Source organism: Solanum stenotomum, chromosome 1 (genome assembly GCF_019186545.1).
Source record: "Solanum stenotomum isolate F172 chromosome 1, ASM1918654v1, whole genome shotgun sequence".
NCBI classification, from domain to species: domain Eukaryota; kingdom Viridiplantae; phylum Streptophyta; class Magnoliopsida; order Solanales; family Solanaceae; genus Solanum; species Solanum stenotomum.
In genome coordinates, this window is record NC_064282.1 from 7,367,326 (window position 1) to 7,376,409 (window position 9,084).

The 9,084-nt window shown below is 35.6% G+C and overlaps 1 long non-coding RNA gene across 1 annotated transcript in view; it reads left to right on the forward strand.

Annotated features, from left to right (window-relative positions):
- The window catches only part of LOC125873944 (uncharacterized), a 29,545-nt gene extending 22,169 nt beyond the window's left edge, over positions 1–7,376 (forward strand). Inside the window, exons 2-3 of the long non-coding RNA XR_007447216.1 lie at positions 1,829–2,900; positions 6,984–7,376. This is a non-coding gene — a long non-coding RNA (uncharacterized LOC125873944). The remainder of the gene's footprint in view (positions 1–1,828; positions 2,901–6,983) is intronic.
- The last annotated feature ends 1,708 nt before the right edge of the window (positions 7,377–9,084 follow it).

Genomic DNA, 9,084 nt, shown 5'->3' on the forward strand with positions numbered 1-9,084 from the left:
ATTCATTGTTTTGGTTTCTGCAATATTTGTTGCTAGAGTAGCAATATAAGTTGTGGAATCAGGAATGTCACCAAAGGAGTGTTGTCGTTTAACTTTTACTATGTCTACTTCTTATTACTTCAAAGTCTACTAAGTAATATAAAAGTATAAATCTATTTTGAAGAGTGCTATGTTGCCACTTGGGGGCATTAATGAAACTCAGTAATAAATTATTCTCGGTTTCAATTGCTCTTGGATTATTTAATAATGGCTCTCTAGCTTCTCTTTAGTGTAGCTATTATTGGAAGGTGTAGTGTCTTATTAACTTGCCCTAATAACTTAAAAGGAGATCGAAGAGACTTTTTGGTAGACTTATTTTTAAACTTTTTGTGGTTGAGCATATCTTATGCTGAGGCTGATATACCTATTTCTTCAATAATATGATGTTCATCACCATATACAGAAGAAAATTCAATAGCAGCAGCATTTTTTAGAACAATTTATTGACATACCCTTGATATAGTATCTATATGATGTGGAGCGAGTCCATTATCATATGCATTTGCTTTTCCATGCTTATTTCCAGTAGTTTCAGTTTGCATTGCCACATGATCTAGTACATTGTTGTTTCTCCTGAAACAAGTACAATGCAAGACATTACAGTTGTAATGCCAAGCATATGTATGTCAAATGGGCCTTCGTGATGTTACAATTTTAGTCTACCGTGTAGTCCAGACAAACTGACAAACTTGTAGGTAAGCACGTGCTATAGACTTCAGAATTGACATATTAAATGCATCCAAAAAGCAGAATTGACATGTCTAAAAATTCCATCCAATAAAGCAGAAGAAATTATGAATATCCAGAACAAGACAAACTAGATGGTCTCAAAACACCCAGACTGTTGCGAGTTGCTGTTGGGGAAATCCGTAAAGTTGGAACAGCCCAAATTGTTTTTAGCCAACATTGTAGCTAGACAATAAGAGCTGGCTTCACATACCAGCTTGAATGTTATGCATGTATCTAAAAATTCACTTATAGATGAATTTTTTTTTTTTTTGAGAATACTTATAGATGAATTTTATTTAGAAACATCCATTGAGCAAGAGGCAGTATCTTCTGCCATTGCTGATTGAGGCGTCGAGCGTTCTATAGTAGTAGTTGGTGATATTAGCAGCATAGGTTCATGACCAATCTCATTAGGAGGAACTGCCATTGCTGATAGAGGTGTCGAGGGTTCTGTAGTAGTAGTTGGTGATACTAGCAGCATAGCTCCAAGACCAATCTCATTAGGAGGAATGTATTTGTTCCTTGCATAAATTAGAGTAACAGGTTCATCTCCGTCAGATATTATTTCAAAGTCTGGTGCCTGGAGATTGTTATCAAGTGTCCTCTGGATTTGAGCAGGTGACAAAATGCTATGTCTAAGCTTTGATATCTTTCTTCTTGGGACACTGTCAGGATTCAGGTGAGGATCTTTGTCTGCTTCTTCAAAAAGAAGGTGAACATTAGTGCACATAAAACAATAAGGTACTAATACAATAGATATTTTCTTTTTTTTTGTGTGTGTGGGAGTGGGGGGTAAGCTGTTACAAAAATTTGTATGGTTAAATATATTAGTTTTTCACTTTCTTATAACCCTTACACTTAAGAAAGGATTTGATTCAGGACACGACCTAGATACTATCTTACAAATACTTGTCGCTCCCAGACATGGACTCCAAGATAAACCTTTAGAGGTCCCTTTGGGGCATCTAAACTCCTCTCCTGTGGTAAACTGGAAGACTATACTCCTTAACAAAGACAGGAGGGGGGGGGGGGGGGGGGGGGNAAGAAGTCGTTTGTGGAGGTACATTGAGGAGAGAAATGCTTTCTGGAAAGAGGTGATTAAAGCCGAGTATGGTGAGCTAACCCCATGGTGTACAGAGAACACAGTTGAACCTTAAGGGGTGTGGGAGTATGGAGAACAATCAGAAGTTTGTGGCCTCAAATGAAGGCAGACTTTTATATCAAAGTGGGAAGTGACAGTAAAACAAGATTTTGAAAGGATTTCTGGATAGAACAGTTCCCTCTAAAGAATCTCTTCCAAATTTGTGTGAATCCTGATGCTAATGTAGGTGCCTGTTGGGCCAGAACAGGGATGGGATTTAGCCTTCAGAAGACTTGTAAATGATTGGGAGGTGGAAAGGGTTGCAGAGTTACTAGGGAAGATAGATGGAATGAGTACGTATACAATTTCCACAGACAAGATGTTGTGGAATCATTAAAAAAAGTGGTCTTTATTCAGTTAGCAGTGTCTACAGAAGAGGTCTCCAGCTGATAGCTGGGGATCCAAAACATCTCTGGAACTATTTCTGGAATGGGGACATTCCTACAAAAGTGAAATGTCTCACTTGGCTAGTGATGAAGAGGGCATGTTTAACACAGGAAGTACTACAGAAGAAGGGCAGACAGCTGGTCCCTAGGTGCTTTTTATGCAATTTGACAAGAGAAACTGACAGCCACCTATTCTTGCCTTGTAATTTACAAAGCAAACCTGGAATTTGTTTCTTTGCATCTCTAGTCTGAACTGGACAATGCCAGAACATACTTTAGAGTTGTTAAAGATCTGGGTAGTCTGAACTGGACAATGCCAGAACATACTTTAGAGTTGTTAAAGAGCTGGGTTAGGAGAGGAGGCAGCAAGAGTCAAAAGAGATGGTGGAGTTAAGTCCATCATGTATATATAATTGAAATTTTGTTACCATTTGTTTCTTCCATTTGCATGCATTTGTCTGGGGATGATCCTGCTGAACCCAAGCTTGATATGTGAATCATTTCCTCTTCAAGACAAGCTGAAGAGCCATCCTGTCCAGAAATCTCTTCACCAACTTCCAGCTTTTGGTCATCACGAGCTAAGAGATGCGGCTTCATCTCAGAAGGTAACTGATGGCTCTGTTTTTCGTTGCTTGCATGTTTGGGAAGATAGTCATCTAGTGTTCCCCTAGTTCGCCATCTTATTCCACACGCATTGCAGAGCACTGGTTTTGCAGTTGGCCCAGGTCTCCATAGGGGGGTTTCTGTTTGAGTTCACAATTAATTAGCATTTAAATGGGACAAAATATGAATAAAATCTTACAGTAACTTATCTCAGAAACTAAAGCACAATGACCATTGACAATTAAGATTTTCTTTAAAAGGTTTAGAATGTACTGTACGAGAACAAAAGTGTCACGAAACTAGAGTACGTATAGCGGGGAATATCTTTGGCAAAACAAGAGGAAATATCTTTCTGTGAAACATATATAGACTTTTAGGATGTGTACACACATTTTCATCACCATTTTATGGCACCATACAACATAGTTGAACTAGCTTGATAGTGGAAAGATTGAAAAGGATTTACTTGTTGTGTTAAGGAACGATGCAAAATAGTTAACCTCTTGGCAGACTGCATTTATTTGCATGATCTTTTAAGGAGGAACGCTATCATCTAATCTGACAGTGGTTAACTGTATAATATTCAACAGGGACTTATCTTTTTCTCTAGCGCTCAACNCCCCCCCCCCCCCCCCAAAGCAGATCACCCACTACTCTCCTGCGCTGCAAGCTGCTGGCCTGACCTCTCACCACCACCGGTGACCAGGTACGAAATCCCCCTGCCCTCTTTCTTTCTCCCTTTCTCTGTTTTTTTTTGTTGCACTGCCACACCGGTCAGCAAGAATCCAGCAACCCCATCCTGATGACCGACGACCGACAGACCAAAGGAGTATATCGGAGCTCGCTGGGTTTCGGAAAATCAGTCCATAGTTTATTTTTATCCCCATCAACTCCTAGGTATGATCCACCACCCCTTTTATATATTTTCCTGTCTTATCTAGACTTGATTTTTCCTTGAGAGATTGTTCAGACCCTTATCGTTTCTTGATTGTTAACTGATTTTATTAAATCTGATATTGTGTTTGTGAATTTATTATTGTGCCCTTGTGAATATTACTACATTTTTTTTGTTCCTACTTTGAACTGGTATCTTTGCTATAGTTTATTGCTTCTTTTTATTTTCTTCATTGTATTGTGTGACTGCCACTTTTGGATTTAGGGTTTTTGACGTTACGGGTTGCCCCACTTGATTATTTACTCTTGATTATTCTATTTCTGACATTAGTGGCTTCAAAAGGTTTGATGGTAGTTAAAAGTCATGTCAGTGATTTGGGGTGAGGGCAGGGGTTGTAAGGGTACCAAGGGAACTCCTAGGTTGAGAGTTCTGTCTTGGAACATAGGGACATTGGCGAGGAAGTCAATAGAGTTGGTGATTATTCTTAAGAGAAGGAGGATCAATATACCTTGTGTTTAGGACACCTAATGGGTAGGAACTAAGACTAGGGATATAGGCGGGTTCAAGTTAAGGTAATCAGGAAGTTTGAGGAGTAGGAATGGAGTAGGTATTATAGTCTATGTTACTCAAACTTTTCAAAAATGTCAAGATGTGCATGTCGGATACTCCAAAAGTAGTGCACTTTGGAGAATTCGACATGGGTGCGACAACAATTTCAGAGAGTCCAAACAACATAGATTTTAGAGGAAGATCCTAATGTATCCTATAAATGAAGTCACCAACATGAACTGGCTAGCTGCTATACATGATGGAGAATTTGGCAGTCTGCCAACAATTTACTTGGGACTACCTCTGGGGGCGAAATCTAAATCTATAGAAAAATGGGATAAAGTGATAAAGAAGTGTGAAAAAAGGCTAGCCAGGTGGAAAACTCAATACCTCTCCTTAGAGGAAGACCGACTCTCATTAATTCAGTCCTTGATGCTTTACCAACTTATATGATGCGTTTATTTCCCATCCCACCAGGGGTTATCAAAAGGTTGGACAACATTAAGAGAGAGTTTTTGTTGCTGGGAAACAAAGAAAAGAAAGGGTACCACCTGGTAAAATAGAAATCTGTGACGACTGCTAAGAAGAATGGGGGCTTGGGATAAAAGAATCTGGAATTTCAAAGCAAAGCTCTTAGCATGAAGTGGTTATGGAGATATGCCAATGACAGACAGTTGTTGTGGAGCAGGGTCATTGGTGCCAAATATGAAGCGGGAGACAGCAGGGTCTAAAATGTGCATCTATGGCAGGGATTGGGGACCAAATCTACAATTTATCCAAGATGACCTCGGTTCCTGTTAGACTAAGGGGAGCTGTTTTGAAAATCAATTAACATTTGGCTCGAGAGGTGAGAAAATTCAAGTACGCTATGTTTTATGTTTAACAGATCGGCAATTTAGGGAAATTTGGTTATTTACTGTTTCAGGCATGTGAGTCTTCAATGTTTACTTGCTTAACATCAGGCACATAAATTCTAAGCATCACTGAATCAATTATCCTGTAAAGCACGAGATTATTGATAAACATAAAAGGTGGAATATAGGTGTTTAATAGAACTTACGCTCGATGCCACAATGGCAACATGGCCCTTGTTTACCCATAAAATCTGGTTCTGAATGATTCCAGTTCAAATCAGGTTGAATGTACTGCTGCTAACGTTATAGTTGGATTTGCTTTCAAAATCTAAAATTTTTTGACTGAGGCGACGGATAAAATATATAGACAGATAAGAAATCAGTAGACTACAGCTGGTCATTTATTTATGGAAATAGATTAATCATGATACGGGGTCATTAACTTTGATCTATTCTGTTTTCCCTTTGGTGACAGCTCATCAATTTTGATTACTGTAATTTCTCAACTATTGACAATAGAACTCCAATGAGAGAAATCTTAGATTCTCTATAAAAAAAAATGGGGGTGGGGATTTGGGGTTGGAGTGGATGGGTGAATACTGGATTTGGTGAATCTTCACAATTTAGGCCTTTAGTTTAGTGGTCAAGGCTTGTTAAGCAACGAATCTTAAGGCAAGGGAGCGTTAAAAATTTTCTATATGATAATTGAAATATCTAAGAGTGAGCAAATAAGAGAGTTGCCAAATAACCAAGTGAAAAGAAAATCAGTTGCCAAAAACTTTCCAATTGACTGTCTGAATACACCTTAGTGAACTTCCAAATCATGAATGTTCTCATGTTTTTTCTTGGCAGCTTTATTGTCAATTTCTGAGGTACTTATCTCAACTGTTTGTTCTGACGACTCGACTCGCAATATTTTGGTAAGATGATGTTGACTCATCCAGACAATATTTCCTTGTTCTTGAAATGCAGATAATCTATTATGGTCTTGGCAATCATTTTATTGTTAAATGGATTCAGTTATGGATGTTTCCTTTTCCAGTCCAGTCAATGCTACTGAGATGCAGCAGCGGCACTTATTTTTTCTATCTTACTGTGCTTGCGCATTTATCTTTCGCCATTGACAGAATTTCATGCATCTAAGCAGATGGATTTTCCTTTATGTCATTCTCACTGACTTCCAATTAACAACCACTATCACGCCTCACTTCAAGCTAGTTGGGGCAACTCTATGAATCTTTATTATCTTACTTCATTTAAGCTCATCATGATTCGTATTCAAGATTACTAATATATTACACATGCATAATATATGAGGTGTCTCCTTGCCAGATTTCTCATTTTAACTTCCTATCCAACATGACTTGGAAACGTTTGAATATACTAGATAAGATTGTGTTTGATAAATTGATACTAGTAATAATGGTATTTCCCTTGCTTGCTGGTTTACTCGAATGTGAAGTAGGTACAGTATAGTCCTTTGCCCTGAGTACATGGTTGTATAAGTTCTAACAGTCAATGATGTCTCAGTATGTTGCTTTAAGCTTATGTTGGTTGTTTTTCACTGTTCCCATCTCTTGTGAAAATCAATCTTGATTCAATCAGCTTAATCTAGTGGAAACATTATTTATTGCACTTGTGAGTTGTGATGTTCAGTTCATATGTCAAACTTGTTCAAAGTAGTGCGTTATTGATGTGCTCTTTTTAAGGTTCTCACACATCATGTTTTCAAGGCTACTGGAGTATGTTTGAAGCTTATTAATGACGAAATGGTGTGTTTCTTTCAGCTGCAGTTTCAACACAGATGTTCTGGCTTAGCCTCTGCCTCTTTGTGATGATTTAACTTACTGGATTCTCAGAAATCTAATGGTCAACCTGAAAAGCAAAGTGATCATATCATACCCATTAGTGTATGAAATATGAGCGAGTTGGTTTATGTTTCAGTTTTGTTTGACCCATTTTCAACTCATTTGCCGGCACCATTAATATCTTACGGGGAAGAGCCTTGCATATTCTTTATATGGAAAAGTATTTAGTTTTTATGTCACGATAAAATTATCTTACATGAGCAAATTAATGATCAATGCATAATGGCATATTGATTCTTGAAAGAAACATCAAGTAAGTTGAATATTGGTCACTAAAACAAGACAAGCAAGGCATCCTTGTTGTCTATTGAGTAACTTGAGAAAATTGAACAAAAGGTGTCTTTTAAGTCTTTATTTAAATTTTGGTGACTATTTTGATCAAAAACAAGTCAAAGACATTTAATTATTAGATTAAGTTAATTAGGACTGAATTAACATTTTTAAAACTTCTAATCTTTTTAAAAATACAAAACAGTCCAAATTTAAAATACAAAACAATCCAAAATTATCTCCTACTTCTTGGGATTCACTTTCTTTCTCCACTTTCTTCAACTTCTCTTCTTCATCGTTCTTCCTCTCTTCCGACTCAAACATCTCTTCCTTAAATCTGCTCCGTCATTGCTCCCAATCAACTTCCGGCAACTTCTTCGATTCTAAGCATCAANGGTTGTTGAATTTAAAATTCCATAAATTTATTAATAACTTTTTTTCCAAAATTATTCTTGTCTAATAAATTATTAAACAAATGTTTAATAAATGTTAATAGTTGACTTTTTTTTAATGAGAGAATCTTTTTAAAAATCACTTAAAATGGACAGGGGATAATAATCTCTGAATGTAAGATTAAATAGTTTTTGAGTACCATTGGATCGATCATTTTTAGGATAGAATAAAGGAATTTAGTCAAAATCTTTAAAAATCACTTAAAATGGACTAGTGGGAAGCAATATATAAATGCTAAATTAAATAATTTTCTAGTATATGATGGGTCAATTTTTTAAAAATAGAATAAAAGGAATTCGGTTAAAATCTTTTTTAAAATTACCTAAATTAGACTTGAGAAAAGCATTTTTATGGATGTTAATTTAAATAGTTTCTAAGTATATAATGGGTCAATCTTTTTTAGGTTAGAATAAAAGGAATCTGGTCAAAACCTTTAAAAGTCACCTAAAATGAACTAGAGGGAAACATTTTATGAATGCTAAATTAAATAGTTTCCAAGTATATGAGGGGTTGATTTCTTTTTAGGACAGAATAAAAGGAATTAATATTAAATAAAAGGAATTTGGAAGAATCATTTTTATATGTCGATCAATATCAAGAAATATTTCTAATATCTAGTGCTACCCTTAGGTTCATTTTGGTTGTCACATTTTTCTTTTGCATTTCTTTTTAAAAAATATTAAATACAAGGATGATTTGATTAAACTATTCTTATTTATTATTTAATCTCAATTTAATATTTGTCATCCTTTCACCTCCTTAATTCCTAATTGTTTTCGTTAAAAATTGAGACATTTTAAACTGAATGCATACTTGAATATTAAGATATTATACTAAAATTTTTATACTAAACCATTAAGACTATTTGTTATTTCAGCATGTGAATATATGAAATTACATTTCTTTAGAATTAATAAATATAAAATTTAAATGAATTATTAAATTGTCTATTTATACTATATTAAGATACTTTTAAAAATTATATGACAATTAAAGTGATGATTGCTAGCAACGATGGTTGTAGGTGTCGATTGGGATTATGTTGGGAGTGTGGTGATAATGAGTGGGCTAGTAGTAATGGTGGCAAACAATATCAATTAACTGTAGTTGTTGATCGTTATAGTAGGTTTCTTGAAAAATACTCAAACACTAATTATTACTTTAAAACACTTTTAAAATTTATTGATGAAACACAATAAACTTTTTTCTCATCAATATGATGATTTTAAAAATTTAACCCAATGGAAAAAATAATTAATATTATTTTAATTTTATTAATGGAGGAGTAACCATTTTA